Source organism: Macrobrachium nipponense, chromosome 28, assembly GCF_015104395.2.
Source record: "Macrobrachium nipponense isolate FS-2020 chromosome 28, ASM1510439v2, whole genome shotgun sequence".
Classification (NCBI taxonomy): Eukaryota; Metazoa; Arthropoda; class Malacostraca; order Decapoda; family Palaemonidae; genus Macrobrachium; species Macrobrachium nipponense.
The window spans coordinates 59,972,907-59,984,139 of record NC_087217.1 but is presented as its reverse complement, the minus strand read 5'-3'; positions in this window follow the sequence as shown (position 1 = coordinate 59,984,139).

Genomic DNA, 11,233 nt, shown 5'->3' with positions numbered 1-11,233 from the left:
GCACACACACACACACACACACACACACACACACACACATATATATAATATATACTATATATATATATATATATATATATATATATATATATTAGTTTTGTTCTTTCTGCTATGTTTTTTTTATCATTTATCCCCTTTCATTTTATCTTCGCTTTAGTTTTAAATGTGGTTCTCTAATTAAGAATGACTATAGCTTCAAACTACCTATAAATACTTTTAAGTATTATTCACTGCTTTAATACTGTAGTATTACACGTTGCTCTCTTCAGATTTAACAACAAATCAGCATACATCCCAATAGCATAAATGAGAGAGAGAGAGAGAGAGAGAGAGAGAGAAGAGAGAGAGAGAGAGAGAGAAGGGGAGTGGCGTGCAGGTGCTAATTGCCTTTTATCCCTAAGCGACGACAACTCTGTCTCGTAAACAATGTAAAGAATGATTGAAGCAGTTTCTCTCTAGAAGGTCATTGCAACGGATTTAAAACTAATGTAAAATTACCGGCGTAGGAATTGAGAGAAGAGACAGATGACCTTATAAACGAACTAAAATATATTGCATACATTATTATTTGACATTTACGAAGCGCAGCTTTCAGAGACAGCATAATACTTGAGATTTATCAGCATAGTTCTCTTTGAGAGCTAACACACAATTTAATCCATGCACGTAATACGTACTACTTGCTATGCTCTATTTTTACCCGTACTCTGCTGAGTACGATGTGACCGCCTAATGAAGAAAGATAAAAAGAAGGAAAGAAGTACGTTCACAATGCAGAGGTGTAAAACAAAAGATACCCAGCCTGTACCTTAATGCTATCCTAAAACCCAGCCTCCTTCCACCATATGGGTACGGCCCCACAATACCCCCTGTGGGTCCTTCTGCCACCTGGGTATCACCGCAGTGGCCCCCTGTAGGGTCTCCTACGACCTGGGCATTGCCACAGGACTCCCTGTAGGTCCTTCTTCTGAGGTACGCCCCATGGGACCTCCAATAGGTCCTTCTTCCATATGGGTATGCCCCCGGCCGCCATCGTACCCCCTGTGGGTGGGTCGTGATCGTCTGGGCATTGAAATGTAACTTGGTTATCGGAATAATATTGTTGGTATAGACCAGAGGTACCGAACTGTACCCTACCTGCCCTGGGCACCCCTCCTTTGGTTTTATGTCGCGTACGAGACTGGCAAGGGTGTAATTATGTAATTACCGAGATAATTACCTCTGCGTGTAATTAAGTAGTTCTTCGGATTCTCGCGTTCTCTCTTTCTCTCTCGCCTCCTTTCTCTCTCTCTTTCTCGCCAAGTAATATTTTCTTCGAGTCAAAAATAACGGTAATCAAAGACAAAGTCATGACGGCGTGTCCTCATTCCTTGGACGTTACGTACCCTGCCAAAACTGAGACCAAGAAAACTTTATTTTGCCAACTTATATAGGGGGTCACTGCCACAGGGTTGGACGACGGCAAGCCTAAACGGGAAGTGTATTAGCCAGTAAAAATGTATGAATATACGGAGTTATTTCATCTTACGTGATGCCTCTCATTTCTTTCTCTGAAATAAGAGGCATTAGAGCTAACTTAAGCTTAGTCTGTCAGGAATAATTAAAGGGAGATTTTTTTTTTGCCGGAATATGATTTTAAGCAGACATGGACAGAAAATTGAAAGTTTTTTTGCTCCGGGTTACGAGTTCAAGCATACCCGCACATAAGGAAAAGCGTTAGCTGGGTACCTTAACAGGGTAGAATGAGGGTAGAACGTGAGGCCTGCAACTTCACACTTCGTGCACATGAGAAACGTCTGAAAGCTTCCTTTCGAAGACAAATTTTCCGAAATATGATCGGAACCACCCTGGATAAGTGTCGAATACACAATTTCTGAGTTGTGTAACACTTTTATTCGTGAACATTCCTATTAATTCATCTATTCGACATAAATGGGAAACCATTATTGAATATGAAATATCATAATCTATATTATGACATTTCATATTCAATAATGGTTTCCCATTTATGTCGAATAGATGAATTAATAGGAATGTTCACGAATAAAACAAAGAGTGTTGTTACACAACTCAGAAATTGTGTATTCGACACTTATCCTAATCATCTTTGGGTATACAAAAGCAAAAATAACAACAAAACTTTTAGTTATTAAAAGTTTTGTTTCATTGTGTGCCTTCCGTTTGTCTCTATTGCCATCGTATCTCTCTCTCTCTCTCTCTCTCTCTCTCTCTCTCTCTCTCTCTCTCTCTCTCTCTCGCTCCAACGGAGGAATCTGGTTATGAAATGCGAACCGAGAGTCTGATAATTAAAACATTCCGCAGATAGCTCTGGCAACATGTCACATTCATTAAATCGAATTAATGCCATTTTTACCTTAATTAGGCCCCGCCAAGACCCGGTCCTTGGACTCTCTCAAGAAAATAAGTGTCGTTTTCTTTATTTAGCCTAAAACAACTGCTTCTTTTTGTTTTTGCTCTTCAAAAGAATACATTTTTTGTTATTCCTTTTTTATGTCAACGCCAAGGTTTTTACTTCGAAGGGTTGATTGTATGAATGTGATTATAGTTAGTTTTTGTCATATGAATATATATTTTTTATCAAATCCGTAAAAGAACATAATATTTTGAGTCTCATTTCTTTGTCTGTTAAAGAGTTTGATCGATGACGAAAACCCCAAAAAGAGAACTTTTATGAAATTACCCTTTAAAATATATTACGTTTCTAGATTTTGGAGTGAATTCGCGTCTGCCTCTAACTGTAGGGTTTTTCAATTACTGGTAGTGCTCTTGTCTTCATGCGCATTGGAAGAAAAGAGAAGCTTCCGACTGTCTGCCAGAGAAAATGGCAATTATTTGCATAACTATGCTAATCACATCCTATTGATGGTGAAATAAACAAGTACATATTGCCAGTATTTGGTGACAGAAAACAAGTAGTGGGAGTATTTAGTAACAGAAAACACAAGCAGTTTGAGTATGTAGTGACAAAAAAGTATAAGTATTTAGTAACAGAAAACATAAGTAGTGTGAGTATTTAGTAACAGTAAACAAAAGCAGTGTGAGCATTTAGTGACAGAAAACACAAACAGTGTGATTATTTAGTAACAGAAAACACAAGCTGTTTGAGTATGTAGTGACAGAAAACACAAGTATCAGTATTTTGTGACAGAAAACACAAGCAGTGTGAGAATTTAGTAACAGTAAACAAAAGCAGTTTGAGTATTTAGTAACAGAAAACACAAGTAGTGTGAGTATTTAGTGTGAATATTTAGTGACAGAAAACACAAGTATGAGTATTTAGTAACAGAAAACACAAGTAGTGTGAGTATTTAGTAACAGTAAACAAAATTAGTGTGAGTATTTAGTGACAGAAAACACGAGTATGAGTATTTAGTAACAGAAAACACAAGCAGTTTGAATATTTAGAGACAGAAACCACAGGTAGTGTATTTATTGACATAAAACACAAGCAGCGTGAGTAATTAGAGACAAAAAAACAAAAGTAGTGTGAGCATTAAGTGACAGAAAACGCAAATAGGTGGTGTGAGTGTTATTGTGACAATAACAATCACTTTCTTGCACTTTGGAGTTGAAGAGAGAGAGAGAGGCTGCAACCTTTTCAGTCATCTCCCTTAATTTAAATGTAGAAGTTCATTTCGGTACAGTTTGTTGCACACACGTCCGGTTTCGCGACCGGAAACTCCGAATTTTCCGGTACCATCTTCACGAATGTAACGGTATGATGGAGGTAAGAGACAGGAAACAACGGGTGAGAACGAAATAATTATGTTGAAAGGGGAGTAGGAACACAGAGTAAATCCTTTAGTGTATATGTATATGTATATGTATATGTACATGCATATACATAGTGTGTACATGTATGCATTACGTATATATGCATGTATGAACGCTTGTATTCGTGCGCGTATAATGACTGACTGTCAGAGACAATGAGGGAGAACTTGAGTAATGAAAACAGACCACCCTCGAGAACGTATATAAAAAAAATAAAAAACTGTAAAAACTGAAAATTATGAATATTCGACACAAGTTTATTTAATTTTCCTCCGGACCTTAATAGAATCCATTAGAAGAATGTCCGAATCCAACCAGTGGTCAGAAATGAACCGTGTGGAATATTTATCTTTAATTTATTTAAATGAGCGCATAAATTTCTCCACACTCTGGGGATACTTTTGAGCTTTGTGTGACCATGTGGTCTATACAAAGGAGAAGGATTTTCTATCTATCTAATTATCTATTTGGAATAACTTATGGATGATGAACAGGAGGAAATTAGTATCTACGTATACGTCATACATACATGCATGAATAAGGTAGAGCTAAATACGCAAGTACAGACTGAAGTAGCATAAAATGAATAAATATAATATAAATATATATATATTAAATTATATATAGTATATATATATATATATATATATATATATATATATATATATATATATAATACATACGTGCATTAAGCTACAAATGTCTTTAAATATCCAATTCGCTCTACCTCGGATTAACAAATAATATATGTTAACCAAGAGGGAATTTTTTTAGTTGATAATCATTTAGTCCTCTCGTGGATTCGAACCAGCGCACAGAGGAGAAATCAGGACTTCAATGACTCGACCAACAAAATACGTCGCTGAAGTCTTGATTTGTCCTTTGTCCGTTGGTTCGAATCTACGAGAGCACGAGATATTATGAACTAAAAAATTACCCTTCGGTTAACATATATGAAAATATGTTAATTCTCTGTGGTAGAGCGAATTGAATGTTAAAGGACACTTGTAGTTTAATGCATGTATATGAATCACGGTGTGATACAAAAACTCATATAGATGTATATTATACACATATATATATATATATATATATATATATATATATATATATATATATATATATATATATATAATATATATAATGTATATAATTTATTTTCGAGTGTAAAGACAAGACAGCTTGGTTGCCTAGATCAAACCCACCGCTTAAATATGACAGCTAATTTGCGATGGAAATACAGAAAGTCAAACAGAAATCCCTCATTCTAAGAAGGGATGGTAGACTATGACAGACTGATCATACCGGCCCAGACGAATCTCCTTCTAAGTGTGCACGAAAAAGGTGCGAGATTTGAAAAGATACTTATTCAAACAAGTTCCGTTGTAAAGAAAGTGAAAAGAAGGGACAACCAGAGTGAAATAACTATGATGTGTTCTCAAACATAACTTTTTATTTATTTATTTATTTATTTATTTTTTGCTATCACCAAGCACTATCCTGAATTTAGTTTTGGAAACCTTTTATATATCATATCCAACTATCTATCTACCATCGTGATTATGGTATCGCGGGTTCGTTTCACGCTGCCGGACATTATGATTTCTTCATATTTCTTACACACACTAGATTATCTCGCTTTGTGAGTTTTTCGTGGGATGGGAGGACGCAAGGAGTTGTAATCCTACAACACCTTTTGTAGCAACCCCAGGTAAAAAGCGGAAACGTTCCCGGAATGACCCTACACGGTCCTTATCCCAATTCGCTATGAAAAGCCAGTGGAAACGCGAATCCTTCTATTAAAAGAGACCCCTTTTCAATCTCGAGTCGTCCGTGACGTCTCTCTTTTGACCGTTTAAGACAACGAGAGAGACACAACACTCCTTCCCTCTCTCCTTTTCTAGAGATGCGAAACTCAAGCAAAAACAACACTCGGTAAAAAAAAGTAAAAAAGACCGCAGAATTGAAAGTCAACATCCAGGGATGACACAAGGTACAATTAGGACATCTGGCGGACGGGTTGAATGACTAGACCCGCAATAAAATAATAACACCGTGCCGCTAATATAATGCGCGTGCACTAATACAGATTTTGTACGCGCAATCTTTATCATTGCGGGCGACTTCTAATAATGCCGTCGTCTCAAATTTATCGTCGAGAGGTACTACTACGCTGTGGTCATGGGGGGAAAAGGAAATCCTGCTGCAATGAAAGACGACAATCCCACCTTTTGAAAAGATAATCTAGGTTGCGAATGGAAATTTAACAGCTAAGTATATAGCGGTGCACAGCAGCTGCTTTGGAGTCTACAGTTCCTAATTTAATTTTGCATTCCGCTCTCTCTCTCTCTCTCTCTCTCTCTCTCTCTCTCTCTCTCTCTCTCTCTATATATATATATATATATATATTGTATTATATATATATATATGACTATATATAGTATACATATATATATAGTATATATATCTATATATATTATTATATAATATATATATATATATATATATATATATATATTAATATATATATATATATAAGAGAGAGAGAGAGAGAGAGAGAGAGAGAGAGAGAGAGAGAGCGTATACTTTTTCAAGTTTTTGACTCGTAACCTAATAGCCAACAATACAACAAAACAAACTACTTCACCGAAATGACAATGGTTATGACCGTAGCAACTTCACAATCGGGACAATGAAGGGTTGTTTTCCTTACAATAGGTGATGGAAAGGCAATTCAAATAGCTCACTGAAACATGCTGTAATTCTCGGATTTGAAAATAAAATCCATCTGATTCCTTTTCTGATAAGATAAGAAACTGTCTTTAATTCTATTTCAATTTTAATTTTAGCATTATTGAATTTGACGTCATTTTTAAAGTATATTCCAATCCAATGACATTGTTGATCATCTACGTCCAAAGAGAGACAACTACCTAAAATTAATATTCAGCGAATTAATTTTTTGTGACTACTTTGGATAAATTCAATAACTATTGTCATAACTGCGAGATGTGGGTCACTTTAATTTTATTGCAAGGAAATGCTACAAGAAATGTTGAATGCGGTTTGAAATGACACGTCTTTTGGTGGTACTGTCAAGTCTGGGTCTTATAGTCGTTGGATATGTATTCAATGACAATACAATAACCTATGGAATTTCTTTGCAATCCTTCCCTTCCCCTTCCCTCCCCTACCACCTCTCTCTCTCTCTCTCTCTCTCTCTCTCTCTTCGTTCAATTCTCGTTATTGTCAAAGTGTTTGCATTCTTTTTCTCCTCGCCTGTTATCCCAGTAACTATGAAAATTAGTTTCGATTCTCTCTCTCTCTCTCTCTCTCGCTCTCTCTCTCTCTCTCTCTCTCTCTCTATTCGTTCAATTCTCATTACTTACAAAGACTTTGCATTCCTTTTCCTCTTGCTTTTAATGCCAATTACTGAGAATGAGTTTAGATTCTCTCTCTCTCTCTGTTCAATTCTCGTTATTGACAAAGAGTGAGTTTGTATTCTTTCTCTCTTTACCTATACTCCTAGTCACTGAGAAAGAGTTTAGACTCTCTCTCTCTCTCTCTTTTATCCGTTCAATTCTCGCTATTAACAGAGAATTTGCACTCCCTCTCTTTGCCTATAATCCCAGTTACTGAGGAAGAGTTCAAATTCTCTCTCTCTCTCTCTCTCTCTCTTTTGTGCCAAGTAATCTCAAATTGAACGGGCAGTAATTGTTCAGCAAATGAGTACCCTCGGCCATCAAATGCAGTAATACCAACCTGGGCGAATTCCGTTCTGAAAAAGATGTGCTTATTCAGGGTACATTTCAACTGGGTTTCCCGGTGTCTGCGGCTCTAATGTTAATAAGAAATTTCTAAATTTCTCCTAATTAACCGCGAGGTAGCAATAATAAAATAAAAAATCTATTTCTTTTGTATATGTCATATTATTTTGCCCGTTTAATATCACTGGGAATGAATAAATCTTCTCATTCCATGATTAAAATCATAAGAATTTGAAGATTATATACAATTGAAAACACCGAGGGTTTGAACCCGAAGATTTTGATATTTAATTGTCAACTTTGAATATAAATTCCTGTTTATTTCCTTGATACTGAAGTGGAAATGTTCATTTATAATACTATTTCCCTAATTTTAAAATGCAATTTTAGTATAAAATACAATTCATTTACTTGATTTTGAAATGCTACTTTTCATATGAAACACTGTTTGTTGTCTTGATTTCGAAATGCAATTTTTCGTATAAAACACTGTTTATTGTCTTGATTTTGAAATGCAACTTTCATACAAAAAACTGTTTGTTCTCTTGATTTTTAAATGCAACTTTTCATATAAAAAACTGTTTGTTGTCTTGATTTTGAGATGCAACTTTTCACATACAACACTGTTTGTTGTCTCGATTCTGAAATGCAACTTTTCATATAAAACACTGTTTTATATAAAGCAAAATTTACTTGTAACTGGACCCGGACACGCAAATGTACGGATCGTTAAGAAAAGCTGAAGACATTATTCGCCTGTATTGTGCAACGAAATAGACAAATGCAAATCTGAAAAAACACTGTTAAATCTAAGCTATAAATTGGCTGACCCAGGGGCTCTCCAGTTATCTCTAAGCAATGGTTACCCACGTGCATGTCGGACTGGAAGGTACCCCACGGATGTACAAATTGGTTGCCTCAGCGAACGTTTGATTTTACAGACCATGCTGAGTTCCTTTGCATATATTTTCATTGCTTGCGTTCTATTATGCGCTATCTCTCCAAGGCCTCAATACATCGTAAAATGCAAATCAATTACCAAACGTTCTTTTTTAAATCTTTTTTTTTTCTGGACGTGTGCTTTTTTTAAGATGCCATTTCGGATAGCCTAATGGCCTATTGTTGGGAGGCAAATGGTATTTTCACCGTCAGCAGGAAAATGATCCCTCCGGTATGTCAGAAATAAGGCTTTGGGCACCGCCACTACTGCTACGTCTTCTACAACCCCTTTTCCCTATCCTTCCCCTTCCCCTTCCCCCATCCCGCTCTCACTCCCCCTCCCGTTGTCCCTTCCAAAATCGTCCCTCCTCGTCCGAGAACCCTTGTGCTTCCCTTACCCCCTTCAAACGGCATCCCCCCTAAAAGTAATACACCCCCTCCCCCCTTCAATCAAGTTGTCTACCTGACGTCTCAACGTTAGGGGCATAAGCTGCCATATGTCTTCCCTGACAAGAATGGCTCTTGCTCCTCTCGGACCTAAGTACGATAATCTGGACGTCAATGTACGATACATCGCCATTACTGTCTGCCCTAAAGAACGGCCATAGTCGGCAAGGATGCTAGATGGGTGGCAAGGAATCGCATGAGAGAGAGAGAGAGAGAGAGAGACAGAGAGAGAGAGAGAGGTGAATTCCAGTCTATTGATACAGATTATATGGTATACAGATTCATGTTTTATTCATTGTATCTTGACACAATTCATCTATCGTCAGTAGTGAAACTTCTCGCTGTCATTAATAGGCTATATCTGTTTTCAGTAGTAAAACGTCTCACTGACATTTATCTACTTTCGGCAGTAAAGCTCCTCACTGACATTTGTTTATTTACGGTAGTAAAACATCTCACTGACATTTATCTTGTTTCAGCAGCAAAACCTCTCACTGTTATTTATTTTCAGCAGTAAAACTTCCCAGTGTCCTTTTATCTATTTTCAGCAGTAAAAAATCTCAGTCATTTATCTGTTTTTGGTAGAAAAACCTCTCACTGTCATTTATGTATTTTAAGTGGTAAAACTTCTCACTGCCATTTATCTATTTTCAGCAGTAAAACATCTCACTATCATTTATCTGTTTTTGGTAGAAAAACTTCTGTGTCATTTATCTGTTTTTGGTAGAAAAACTTCTGTGTCATTTATCTATTTTAAGTAGTAAAACTTCTCACTGTCATTTATCTTTTTTCAGCGTTAAGACTTCTCACTGCCATTTATGTTTTTGGTAGTAAAACTTCTCTGTCATTTATCTATTTTTAGCAGCAAAACATCTCACCATTATTTGGTTATTTTCAGCAGTAAAACTTCTCAGTGTCATTTATCTGTTTTCAGCAGCAAAACTTCTCACTATCACCTATTCATTTTTAACAGTAAAACTTCTGTGTCATTTATCTATTTTCAACAGCAAAACTTCTCACTATCATTTATTTATTTTCATCAGTAAAACTTCTCTGTGTCTTTTATCTATTTTTAGCAGCAAAACTTCACAATGTCCTTCAACCACATCTCCGATCGACTGCCTTCAAATATCAACCCCCGATCTTTAGGAATCTGAATTAGGATCCCAAATCCACGTCTTCGATTGGGTTCGATGGAAATGTAACCCTACTCCATTCAAACACCCGACAAGATATTAAGATATTTTGTCTTTCATTTCCTTCGAAGATCAGTGGGAGAGATCACGTGGTTCAAATGACCAGATCCGCTCCTAGACAAAATTGTGTTCTGGTTGGTTATCATGCGATTTCTTCTTCTCTTTCTTCTTCAACCCTGTAATTTTAGCCCTATCACGATAGGGCTAAAATTACAATATTCTTTAATAGGAATATTGATTTGATTCAATATGTGGAGAGCTTCATATTCCTTTTATTTAAAACCATCTCAAGGGATTAAATCAAAGAGCGATTATTCTATAGTCAAAGGCAATTACTCTACAGTATGTTTTGTTTGTTTGTTTGTATAGTGTTTTTACGTTCCATGGTACCGGTGGTTATTCAGCAACGGGACCAACGGCTTTACGTGACTTCCGAACCACGTCGAGAGTGAACTTCTGTCACCAGAAATACACATCTCTAACCCCTCAGTGGAATACCTACTAAATGCTTGGGTGTATCATGGCCAGTTTCAATCAGCTGATTGAAAATGTTTCTGCTCTTCTCAAGAGGATTCGTAACACCCGCTAGCCAACCGATTCCCATCCTTTTAGAATGAGGGGTTGTGTTTCACGCTTTTTTTTTTCTCTGTTAACCTTTTGGATAGTTTAAGGTTTGAGGCTGTTCAGATCATTGGGCTTTACAAAAAAAGAAACGGCTGGCCTTACAGAAAAAAAAGCAAATAAAAAAACATGGGAATTCAAAAATCTTGAATGCTTGCCGACACTACTTTCACTCAATTTCACTCAAATTTTGTCTAAAGATTAATGACAATTAAGCTGATCATTGAAACACGAGTATAAAAGCACAATATCCCTTACACGATTCTATTAACTTCTTGTTTACTTGCTGGTCAGTCGACCCAGATCCCATATACATATCTTATAATGGAACAGAATCAAGAATCAGACCCGCTACACTGCATGATAGGGAAGGATAGAAAGCACGTAGGATTAAGGGTAATATTCTAAGACGTACAAACGTCAAAGTGACTTGCAGCAAACCCTATGGATCTACTCCAAGCAGCAATG